Source organism: Gymnogyps californianus, chromosome 12 (genome assembly GCF_018139145.2).
Source record: "Gymnogyps californianus isolate 813 chromosome 12, ASM1813914v2, whole genome shotgun sequence".
In the NCBI taxonomy this organism is placed as follows: Eukaryota; Metazoa; Chordata; class Aves; order Accipitriformes; family Cathartidae; genus Gymnogyps; species Gymnogyps californianus.
Genome location: NC_059482.1, coordinates 18,758,387 through 18,771,277, shown reverse-complemented (window position 1 = coordinate 18,771,277; position 12,891 = coordinate 18,758,387). Strand labels below are relative to the sequence as shown.

At 42.5% G+C, this 12,891-nt stretch overlaps 1 long non-coding RNA gene across 1 annotated transcript; it reads right to left on the bottom strand.

Moving 5' to 3' along the window:
- Positions 1 to 2,115: 2,115 nt before the first annotated feature.
- Positions 2,116 to 10,300, bottom strand: LOC127021246 (uncharacterized). Its single transcript, XR_007767183.1, has 2 exons — positions 10,251 to 10,300; positions 2,116 to 3,020 (listed from the first exon to the last, which is right to left on the bottom strand). It is a non-coding gene; the product is annotated as an uncharacterized LOC127021246 (long non-coding RNA).
- Positions 10,301 to 12,891: the final 2,591 nt, after the last annotated feature.

The window sequence follows — 12,891 nt, the reverse complement described above, 5'->3', positions numbered from 1 at the left end:
AAAGGCTAGCAAGATCTGCCTTTAAAAAAAGAGAGCGTGAACAGGTACGGCGTGGTCCCCACACCACAGACGGGAAGTTTTGGGGGGTTTTGCACACACCTAATAACTGCAAAACCTTTGGTGCGCTTGAAGAGCCTGTCACGTGCGTTCAAAATCTCTGCTTGTTCAGGCAAAACGTCTCTCAGCATTTGAGATGATGTGAAGAGATGTGTGCGGAGAGGAGAAGGTTGTGGGTCTTTTTGCTTTCTAGAATTTATTTTTACCTCACAGCACAAAGCTAAGTGCTTGTGTGAGCTTCACAGAGCTCATATTTGGATGGAGATTTAAGCCTTCTAAGTTGAAGATCACATGTGACATTTTCTGGAAATGCCAAAAAACCATATGACTGAGGTTGCATCATTTGTCTGCTCAGTAATAAACTAGAAAGGCTTGCTTAAAAAAACACAAGCAAACAAAGGGGAAAATAGTATTTTGAGCCCACAACGTAGATGGACTGTGAGCTTTGATGACTGAGGAAGGGGATGTTCATATTCTCCTCTGCAGCTCTGAGAAAAGAAATATATTACTGCAGTGGATTACTACACAGTTTGCCTTCAGTTTTCACCAGGTGGTACAGTCTGTATATTTTGGACAGTGGTGGACTTGAATGGCAACTTGGCTTCATAAATACTTTGGATATGAAGCACTTTAGAAAAATACAGCCTTTAAAAGTTAGCGTGCTTCTTTACATTGTTGAGAAAAAAGTGAATAAGATGCACTGCAGCAAGAGCATCCCTGAAATGGTTGTCCATTGGAGCCTTGGTTTGTGTTTTAAATGGCATAAATAATAACCTAGAGCCCCCTGCCCACAAGCAATGTTGTAGCCAAAGACCAAATACTTGGCTAGTTTGAATGAGTTGCTCATTTACAGCCAAAACACTCTTTCCTGTGGCAATATGGAGACCTACCCTGCTGAGAATTTAGCCCTAAACTTCTAAGAAGTTACAGACTTTCCTCATTTCATTCATGGCTTTCAGTTCACTGCTTTTTTTTTCTTTGTTCTCGAGAGCACAGGGTTTCCACGAGTTAATGTTGAAATTACTGTGATTTTGCAACTATGCAAAGTCATTTCAGCATCCACACTGATAAAGTAAGAATAGCTCATTCAGATTGGCCTCCAAGACCTGCACTAACCATTGCAAAGTTGGAATACAAAATAAGAGATTCATTTAAAAAAAAAAAAAAAGGAAAAGAGATAGAATCCATTGTCATTCATTCTAAAAAGGCATTACAGACTGCCGACACTGTACAGAAAAATAGGAGATGTTGACCTTTTTATTATAGACTTTTCTGTAGTGTTGCCCTCCTTTCACAGGCACACCCCCCTGCAGCCTCGCACACCCGCACGCACCCGCACACACGCTCTTCAGCTCCATGTTATCTCAAATAATTACCCTGCGCTTCTGGCTGTCCCTAGTGACTTCTGCTGCTAAAAAAGCTACTCATTGTCGGTGAGTGAAGAGGGATTTCAAACCTGCTTCTTGTGGCCCAGCAACAGCTCTTAATTAACCACTCAGGTATTGAGCCGCCTCCTCGCCCGGCTCCCATCCATATGGCAGGAACATGTCCGCAGTGATAATCACTGAAGGAAATATTGTATCAAAAAAAGGGCTCACAGAACAGAAAGCTCCTGCAAATTATTTTTAATGATTCTCCTCTTGTGAGCCAGATTATTTGTTATTTCAAGCAGGGCCGGGGAAGGGAGCTGGGGCAGGACATGCCCGTCCCTGACCCGCTCACACCTTCGCCCGATGAGGGCCTGATCCTCAGCCTTGCCACAAAGCAAGCGCCCGGGGTACCACAGGAGGCCCTTCAGGCAGTCTAAAAAGCTTTAGTTCCCTATGATTTTGATAGTCCTTTGTTTCTAGTGCGACTCGCTTTTCTACACGCTGGATGTGCATGTTTCCTGCGAGCAAGGTACTTGAAAAAACTTGCAGCCTTGACACAGACCCACACTTTTTCCTTCCCCCTTGGTTTATAGAAAAGAAAACAGTGATTTGAGTTTGTAAATCTAATTAAAAATGAAGTTGCATTTACATTTTAAAACCTTGCATATACCAGCATACTGTGTCAAAAGATATTATGTATGATTTTACTTTGTGACAGAAACCATTACATTTAAAAATTCATTACAGCAAGGTTAGTTAGACACATGATGGATGCAGCTTTAATCCTGCCATATATTATTACAGTTAAAATGTAAATGATGAAAAATATTTTGTGCTTATCAGCATTTATGTGGAAATGTGTTTTACAGTGATATATGGTGTTATATTTCTATTATTACGATGAGAAAGAATGAAATACAAAAAGACTAAGTGTTTATTAAAACATGGTTACTTGTGATAAAATATTCTTGTTGTACATGACTTTAAACATATTTACCGAGGGCATTTGTCCAAAACAACTGTGAAATGTGTTTGCTATGCAAATCGTTCTTTGTAATTTTTTTCCCCTCTGTTATACTGACTATAGCTTTTTAATAGCCTAATGTTGAAGCTATGTAAATGTATTTTTATTATTTTTCATTTCAGACATGGGGGGGTGGGGACTGGCTCTGTTTACACACATGCACGTATTCAAATAGCTGGAAGCATACACAAAAAGACAGACAGAAAATTGATCCTAGCAAAAATCCTTTTCCCTTTCCATCTCCTCTCATTTCAGCCTCTCAAAGTCAACCTTGATCACAGGGAGCTGAGCCCTTCGCCGGCACAGCCTTTCAGCACATGCTGATCTGTGAGCATACGCATGGTCCTGTTGACGCTGGTGTGATTTAACACCTTGCACGACTGAACCTTTAACTCAGGCTTGTTTTACACCTTCCTCCCTCAGATACGGGTAGTGCATCATTGCATGGGAGATTCATCCCCTGGCCAGGGAACCGAATTTTTCTTCTTTCCCCAAGGAAGGTGAGTTTTCAATTGCACTTGCGCTTTAGAAGAGCTCTGCCAAGGAAGTCTGTACAGGGTCCTCCGATTCTGAAGGGTAACAAGTTTTGAGGTCAGTATTGCATGTTGCAAATCCCTAGCCTAAGTAAGTTTTTTAAGAATTTATACTTCAACAGTGACCCTTCAGGAAGGGTTTCTGGCACTAAGGGCCTGGTCTCCACAGGCAAAATCCAGTATAATCTTGAGCAGAACAATACAAAGGCATAAAAGCCATTAAGTGACTTGCCCAGCATCTCACAGGAAGTCTGTGGCAGAAAAGAAAATAAAAACTTGAAGGTCCTGAAACTTCGGAATTTAACCGTTCCATATTTGTATTCCCACATATGCTCTGTCCACTGGGTTTTCAGTGTGTTTCAGGTTTGCTCTCCTAGTCTTTCCACTGGCCCTGGCTGACCACTGCATTATTCCAGTATTAATAGCCTGATGACCCAGAACGTATTGCCTTACACCCCACTTTACCCTGACTTGCTGTTGCTTCCACTGTATTCCCACTATTTATTTTCCGGATGTATCTACTACAAGTTTATACTGTTTGTTTTGTTACTTTTTATGCAGCATATATTGAAGAAAACAGTAGAGTCAATAAACAAATAAATTATATGTTTTCCATATTAGTCCTGCAATTCCTCCAGTTTACATTGCTATCTCTTCAAAAAAATTAAATTGATTTGAGTTTGGCATGATGCAGTAATCAGGCTGAGATTGCTTCTAGTTATATGAAGCTGAGCTCATCTTTAGCAAGTCAAATGCACTTACTAAAAAACAACTAAGTAACTCAGAATATTTGTTTGTGATCAAGAGCATATATGCCCTTCAGTCCCTTAATGCCTTTCTTTTGATATGAACAGAAGCAGGAGGCCTGGTGCTTGTAGTTCACTAAAGTGGCTATTTCCTTATAACCTTCCTCTTGTAACGATGTTTATTCAGTTATCAGGGAAGAAATATCATTTGTTCATGCAGCTACAATTACCCAATTTGTTGTATAAATTATTACTTTTTTTTCTCATCTCATGTTGATGACAGAATCATTTAATAGACTTTCAGTTGCTCAAGCTTGAAAATTGGTTCCACATTCTCCCTTTTTTAGTTTTCCTCCCTAGGGTGAGTGCAACACAGTCTAAATACAATTTCCATCCCCCCGCCCTTTCTTTTTAAACATCTGCTTGTATGAGGATGTTGTTGTGTACATTAGCACTGTACAGTTTAGCACCCTTTAGGACTACCTTTGGCTCTCGGCTTCCTCGTTCCCGGGGCCAATCATAATATATCAGGAACTGTAGATATTTCCTATCTCAGCACTCTCCATAACTCTTTTGCTCAGCTGTCTGAAGCTGTTTTCTTTAGGAAGTCCAAAGTGAGGGGGCCTAGTTGACCTGGCATCAGTCCTATTTATAAGAATAAAACCTCTTCCCCGTACACCTTTGGAGCTTTGTCATGTAGGGGTCACATCCGTTTAAATTAATAGCTATAGCGCCCGCGACGGAACACGGCCACCTAACCTTTATTGTCCCGTCTACCCTTTTGTTTGAAGTTATCCAACCTACTCAGCTGATTTTCTTCAAAGCTAAGGTTACAGGATTTGCAACTGTGTCTTTGCCACATAATTAATTAGGAAGGAAAAAAAACAGCTATTGTCACATGTACCGGATTTTTTTTTGCTATATGTTTGTTTATTTGTTTATTTAAAAATAAGCATTTGCTTTTCAGTTTTTCCTCCCCTGCTGTTGCTGCTGAAATAAACGCCAGTCAGGCTTGTTTGCTTAGTATAGGAGTTACTGTGCGGTTGCAGGAAGAAATGATGTATGGAGCAGCCACCTCATTTCCAGCCTGCGATCTAAGGGCTTTTCTCAGAAGTAATGCCATTTCTGCTTCCGTGGTGCTGGAGATGTCACAAAGTTATGATCTTCCCACTCATGAGTCAACTTGGTTGCCTATGAAATCTATTTATTTTGGTTTTAAGTCTAAGAATATTTGCTGAAAGCAGGATTATCACTTTGTAGACCACCAACAGCTGTTGAAAAGCAGGGCATAAAAGTTTGTTTATGTCTTTAATAACCCACTTAATGGCAGAGCAAGCACATTATTCATAATAAAATAGCCTGGCATAATCTTACTCCAGTGCGTGGTGTCAGGGAATTAAGAAACATCTGCTATGCCATAAAATAACATCGTATATACTATGTACATTAAAAACATGTGTATACACATATGTATATTATATACATTATTTAAAATGCCTCAGTGGAATTCTACTCTTCAATTACATTTAGAAAACAGTTAAATGATGGTATTTTTACTTCTGAATCTGAGTTTTGTATAACATTTGTGGCTATGACTAGTTATAATGGCAAGGGACAGAATACAATATCAGAGTACATTTAAGACATAAAGGCAAAGTTTTGAGTCTTGAAATTGGGGTTCAAAAATCTATTTTTAGCCTCCAAATAAGTGACCTAATTTTCTGAAACACAAAGCATTCGTGGGTTCTTGACTTGATGAGAGTGTTGGTTGCTCAGCAACTCTGAAAAATCAGGCCAGTATTTCGGTGCCTAAATGCAGATTTTTATTTACAACTAAGGCATCTGAATTTGCAGCCTTTATCCATATGAATTATTTGCATTACTCCTGCACTCAGAATGGAGACCCTGCTGTGCTGCTGCTGTACATGCAAGGAGAGCCACTGCCTCTGCTTTGGAGAACTTAGAGTCAAAAAGAGCAAATATTCCTTACCCTCACTCTGCAGTTGGGATACTGGAGTCGGTGGGGGTAACGCACTTCACCCTGGAAGTGGCTGAGAATTGTGGCTCCCAACCAGCAAAGCATGTAAACATGTCTTTAAATTTAAGCGTGTGAGATGTAAGTGGAACTACTTGCATCTTAAAATTAAATACATGTTTCACTAGATCAGGCCAGATGGTTTTACATGCTCAAAAGTGACATTTACAAGGTCACATAGGAAGTGTTTGACAGAGCCAGGAACTGAAACCAGATCTCCCAAGTGCCAACCCAGTGCCTTAATTTTGCTCCCATCCTTTTTTTTTTTCTTTTGATGGCATGTTTCTCTTCAAGGCAAACAAAAAAGGAAAAAAATTAATCCAGTAAGGAGACAATTAAGTTGATTTTTTGGGGTTTTTTGTTTTGTTTTTTTTAGAAAGGCTGGGAACCCAAGTGCCACTGTTTAAGAGATTAGCACTTTCCTCTTTTCAGAAAGGCATATATTTTTATAGACTTTTTTAAAATTTTGTTTCTTCTCTCTTACAAGAACGTAAGCAATCTGTTTTCATTTTGTAGGTGGCCCACCAAATAAAAAAAGTTGTAAGTTAATAAAATTTCTATGCAGATTTATGTGAACTGGATGAACTCTCCCAGTATCTGAATGTTAATCTGTTGGAAAATAGCTGCCGTGGTACTGGAATAACTCAACGTCATACAGCAGGGCACACTAACAGTAGTTCTCTCATTGACATTTTCCCCACAAGCGCCAAAATAAACATGGGAAAATACTATGGGGAAAAAACCTGATGAACTACTGGAAAGGCAACTGTGATATATTTAAGGCGGTTTCTTCAGATTCACCTAAATCTCAGCTTTCACTAACGTATATATTTTTCTTGGTAGCCCTATGCTTGTGAATTATCTTGGATGCATTTGGTTTAGTCCATCTTACTGTGCTAGCTGTGTTCTTGGCATACACCTATGTTCTTTGCAATCTCCCATTCTGCCTCAGGTTTTAATGTCTCTTTAGCCTTTCTGTCCTTCTCTAACTCAAATCCAGACCTCAGCACCATGAGAAAGTACTCTAGATGAAATACTTTTTTCTTATTAACATTCATTGGCCAAGGTCTTACCCCGTGTATGAAAAGGAAGGAAGCAACAGCCTTACCTTCTCATAGGACCTTCCTACTACACCAGCAAACTGCAAAAAGGTAAGATATGAGCATGGGGGTGTAGGTTTTATGTAGTGACCTCTTGTTTTGCTGGCTGGCCTCTCTATTTCACTATCTATTGTGTTTAACGGACTTCTATGCATGGAGTTAGCCCATCTGTGACCAGTTTACAAAAACTCTTAAAAATTAGTATAATTTAAATAAGATTCATTTAAATGAATGCACCCACTCATCTGTGGGATCTGAGGAGCAGGCTCCCTTTATTCTTCTTGATGGTATTTAAAGCATCATCACTTCAAGCTGTCCAGCCCCACTGGATCTGCATGGGGGTCTGTGGCCAAGGCACTGTAGCTCGTGAGCTGGCAGGAGAGGATGGAGCCTGCAAGGGCACCCAGCACAGAGCTGCCTCGGCAGCCAGAATGGGGGTTTACGGGTTGCAGGCAGTTACTGCTGACAATGGGCAAGCCACAAATGCTGAGGCGCCGGTGGTTCAGGCTCCCTCAGCGGCCTGATTCCCAGGCATGGGTCAGCCCATGCAGCCTGTGAATGCTTTGGGGTGGGAGAGTTTTTAGTTAAAGCAGTACAATTTGGTGTCCAGACAAATGCCTGCCTCTCCATCTCACTGTATGTCTGTACCATGCTCAGCACAAGTGGGCCCTGAAGGGCTCAGAGTTACCCGACACAGATAAGTCTGTCACACAGCGCGTCTCAACTTTTGAGAAAATCTTATTTTGCTAGAAAATAATTTTTATGTGCTTCAGAGCTTAAAGTTTTAATAGAGATTGTAGTCTTCTACATCAATAGTCTTGATGTAGAACTATTTCTTGACTATTTTATATCAAACTGAAAGAAATTAAAGCTTAGAATCATCCAAAGAAAGTGTCCTCTAACTTGTTGGACTGGTTTCTCCTGCAGTAAAGGCTGACTGGCTCATTATGAACATTAAGGATCCCTGCGGAAGGATCTCCTGCTAAGCAGCATAATACAGTTCACTTTCAAAGTATGCTTAACATCAGCTTCTCACTCAGGACAAACACACATCTTCCCTTGTCAGAAGGGCAGGCACAGAATCTGTTAATAGGGTATGTATCCGTGCTTTTCAGGTTTTCTCATTGCTTTTTTTTATCTGAACCTGAGCCTATACTGTACATGAGAACAGCTATACAAGGATCAGAGCAAACACCCTGTCTAGGGAAGATATTGTTCCTTCTCCACCAGCAGCAGACACTTAGGAAAGAGACCAGAAAAGGGTGTCTAGATGCTGCTGCTTCCATAGCACAGCTTCCCAGCTTTCTCCATCCAGCAGCTCTGATTAGCTGAGCCAGAGCTGGTATCTTGATTGCTTTTTATAGCCCTTGATAGATTTTTTTTTTCCCCACCTCCCCATCCATTACTTTGCATAATCACTTTTTAAGCCTATGTACACTTTTGATATCCACAACATCCTGGGGCATTGAATTCCACAGTTTCACTGTGTGTTGTGTGAACATGCACCAAGTTCTTACATTCTTGTTCCCAATAATTTTTTCCATGACACTGTTGATCTTATAAACTTTTGTTATACCCACTTTTCATCCTCTGCACTTTCTTCAGGCTGTGGAATCATCCTGTATTTCAGTGTTCCTTAGAAGCAGTCCCATATCTTTAAAATGTACCAAATCTTGATTGGTAAATTGACAAATAGTATTTACTTTTGGGATAAAATGGGCACACAGTACTACCTTTAATGATACACAATACAAGCTCGAGAAATACCAGTAAAAGTGGAAATATAAAGAGCAGATTAAACTCCAATTCCCTTCAAAGAGTAGGAATACAGAGCTGAGACAAAGGTATTGGTGTCTCCCTGAATTCCCCATATAGCTGCGGAAACCCAGAACAGGGCTGTAGGAGGGTTCCCTTCCTATGTGTTCCCCTGTGTCTGGTAGACTGGGTTGAAGGCTCTTTAAATAGTGTGGGGAAATTCTTGGGCATATAATCAAGATCTAAATCTGTCAGACAAGAGATTGAATTGCAAGCTTTAACAATATTAATATACTTAATTTTATGTGGTTTTAGCCAGCTCCTTTATTTGGGGGTTTCTTGGTTCCTGCAGACTGGCACTTACTGGGAGAACTGGAAAGCTAGTACCAGTGTAAGCACCTATCGCAGCTTATTACAGAGGGTAAACAGCCAATGTTATTAGTAGATGAGCAGGAAAGGTAGATCAATATAAAGAAATACTGCTCTCATTCACTATTCCCTTTGTCACTGCCAGGCCTCAGAATTTTTCAGTTCATTGATGTCAGTAAGGATTTACTTCCCTGCCCAAGGAGCTGGGGCCAGATTATTCCCAGGCTGCAGCAGATACTGATCAGCATGTAAGCTGGCTTGAGCAGCTGTGTAAGAAAATAAAATTTAAGATCACAGCAACTTAAATACTGCTTGAGTTTATAACGTCCACATTGGTATTAGGCAACTTGGCAACAAAAGTGGCCAAAACACGTCTCCTTTCACTGCGATGCTTGGTGAATACGTCAGGTTAGTTAGACAGAGGGGGTATAATGTTTTCATTAGCTGAATGAACACCTAGCTCAGGCCAAGTCTGTTAAGGCTTCTGGAAACGTTTTATTCACAGGGGGCAGCTCAGGGGTTAAACTCTGTTTAGCATATTCACTTCCCCACTAACATGCCATTATTTCATTTGCTTCCTCACTAGAGGAAGTACCTAGAGCCTATCCTTGCATACCCTAATGGTCTAATGCCTTCAGCGAGCTGTGGCTTACACCACGCATACCTTCTCATCACTGTTATCACCAATGGTTTCCTCAATGGAAATAATCATTCACATTGTAACTGTTGCCAAAACCCTCTGGCACCAGAAGTGCTCTTGGAATGAAAGCCTGAAGGCATGTGAGAGCCTGAACAGCTGCAGCAAGCTGGGTTTGAACCACGCGAGGGGGAAAAGACACAAAACTTTCCTAGAGAAAAATTACACTTTGCTTTCTGTACACATGTAGAATCACATTTTGTGTTTAATATCAACCAGAGGTAGGTGTCTAGATCTGCCTGGGCCTCGCAGACAAGTTCAGCCATGTGTCAAGATGCTCTTTTTACATGTATTGATACACAGGGATGCTAGCGTCTCTGTGTGTGTATGCTAATCTTTGCTCAGTGTTTGTACACCTTAAGGACTTCACTCCCTGAATGCAGGTTAGGAGTGACCCACAGTTAAAGTTATAAGCAGCCATAGTTAAATGATAAACACTTTCTTCTCATCAGTGATATGACATCACCTACCTAGTCACAGAATGAGATGCAGCAACTTAGTCTGAGTTATTAAACAAAGCCACAGTGCAACAACATAATACATCCATATGGTCATTTCACTTACCTTGCATCCACGCAGTGCTTCCACCTTCTCCAGGAGACAAGGCAGAGAGGTGTTTCCAAAGACCCTAGCAGCCAGCATGTGAGGACTTCTTATTGTGGGGGTTGCAGCTTTATTTAAGTGGGCACATGTGAATATAATAACGAGGCCAGTGATTAGCTGATGCACATGTGTTGGTGAGGCAGGCCTGCCTTTCTGCCTCCTGTCCCCAGCTGGGCAGCACTGTCCAGGACGAGCACGATGTAAGAAACAAAGCTTTTACTTATGTCCAGGATTTCAAAATGAAACCTGAATTTTTGCCTTTCTGTGCTTGTGGTTTCATGTCCACGTACCTGCAAATAATCCATCACACAGTCCCATTGCTGCATTCGCCTGCATGCATGGAGCCTGCAAAGGTTTTGAATGAGTTCAAGTACTTCCATGCAAAAATGTCATTTTTCACATATTCTAATTTCAAAGATGTCTGTAAATGTCCTAAGCCCCTTTGCAGGTTTAAACATTTTTAGTGACTTAAAACAAACAAACTGTATCCGTTATTTTTGTACAGTTAAATTGTGTAACTTGATTACCTGACAAAGTATCAGCAGCAGGAGGTCCTTTACGGGTCACAGCTGAGCTGGATTTTACGCCTAAGAATTTCCCCGTTTTTGACCAGAAGGAGAGAATTATTCTTCTGGGCAAGACCCATCAACTCAAGTCAGGAAAAAAGAACGCGAAATGCAGCCAGACAGCACCAAAAGAGCCTGTTTGTCCTTTCAGATGAAGCAGAAGGAAAGTAAAATCCTATCCCTTTGGGCATAGGGTCACCCGTCCCACACCAAGACCCTCAGCCACAGGCCAGGTGGCCAGTTTCTTGCCCTGATGTCTCAGGCCAGCATCACCCCACTGCGTGGAGGTGGCTGGGGCTCTCTTGTACCCTGGCTGGACCCCCAGGCACCGTGCGACGGGTGAACAGCCCCCAGCACGGTGCAGGTGTGCAGCCCAGCAGGTAGCAGCAAGCACCCGTGTGCACCAACATCTCCTCTTCCTGAGAGCCCCTGCAGAACTGGGGGGCTGCACACCCCCAGGCAGGCTGCCACCTGGGAACGGGGCTTGGCTCCGCGGGGTTTGGGGCAGAGTGATGCACTATAAAACTGTGCATCAGAAAAGATAGCCCAGCTCCTTGTTAGCACTGAAAAATGCTCTGCAGCATCCAAACCCTGCGGTGCTTCCAGCCCGCACTGACGGGCGAGTTAATTGTCAGCGTGCCACTGCCTCTGCTCCCTGTGTGGTCCTGCAGAACGAGCCATCATGATGGCTGCCAGTAATGAGGAAAACTGGTGTGTTTTTGTTTTGTTTCCTTTTAAATAAACTTGCACTCCTTAATCTAGCAGGCTGGAGTCCAGACTCGACAGCCCAATGAGTAACGAGGTGCAAGGAAAGACAGGATGTAGAATTAGGAGGTCAGGGCTGAAGGTTGCCCCAAATCTAATCTCTAGGCTTGGCACATTACTTCTCTTCCCCACCTCTCCTCCTCCTCCTCCTCCCCCATGCCATCATTCTTAGACGTGGGGCGTAGGTGCACGCTTACCGGGGCAATGGCCCGCCCAGCACGCCTGGGGAGCCGGAGAGGGCGAGACCCCAGTAGGTGATACCCCACTGGTCTCCCCAGCCCTGTCTGGGGCCATCCCAGGAGGCTGTCGGGCTGAGGCACCCGGAGCTGCCCGCAGCTCTGCCCCGGGCACCTCGCACCCGCCTCTGCTTTCTCACCTCACCTTGCAGAGAAGTGTCGTTCTGTTGTTCAGCTTGTTCAGATGCATGCAGATGAATGATACATGCATATCTATAGATATCTATATAGGCTGATAGATAATTACAAATATTAAGTCATTTTAAAACAGCAATTTCTCTTCAAAATAAAGTCAAAATACTCTTCTATATCTTTTCCTATTTTGTACACACTTGCCCAGTTCCTCCTTGTCCCCCTTTCTGTCCAAAGGCACCTGATCAAGCGACTGATTTTCTCCACCTGCAAACCGCATTTTTGCTGTTCTACTATTCACTAGAAAAATGCAACACCCCACCCAAAACGTTTGTTTTCATTAGGCTGATACATTGCAAATTTGTTTTCTGATTTACCCCTTTTGAGTAGATGTACACGGAGTAATGATAGTGGGTTACTTTGCCATCACTTTTATTTACTATTCTGTATCCTGACTATTTACAGTCGTAGTACTGCAGAGCAGGGGATTCTCATGGATCGGTGCATCAGAGATGGACCAAAACCCAGACTGTGGGGTTTTGGTGTTGGTTTATTGGTTTCTACGTGTTGTTGCCAAAAACCTGAGCTCTAACCTCTTATTTGTTGAGCCGCTGAGCTCTGACCTCTGGGCTCCAGATGACCCCACACCACACTTACGTACTATCTTAATGCAGGAAAGTACTGAAACACTGAATGTAACTAAGAGAGGCCTATTTCATATAGCAGGATAACCCCTCACAGAGCACACAGAGCTTATGAAATAACCCTTTCTGTGTGTGAGACACGGTCCTGGACCTCATGCCCCTGCACCCACCTGATGATGCACACTGCCGCTGCACAGCCACACCGGCCCCTGCGGCTCGGCTGTGGGTCCCAGGGAGAGGGCAGAGCCTCCCCACCCTC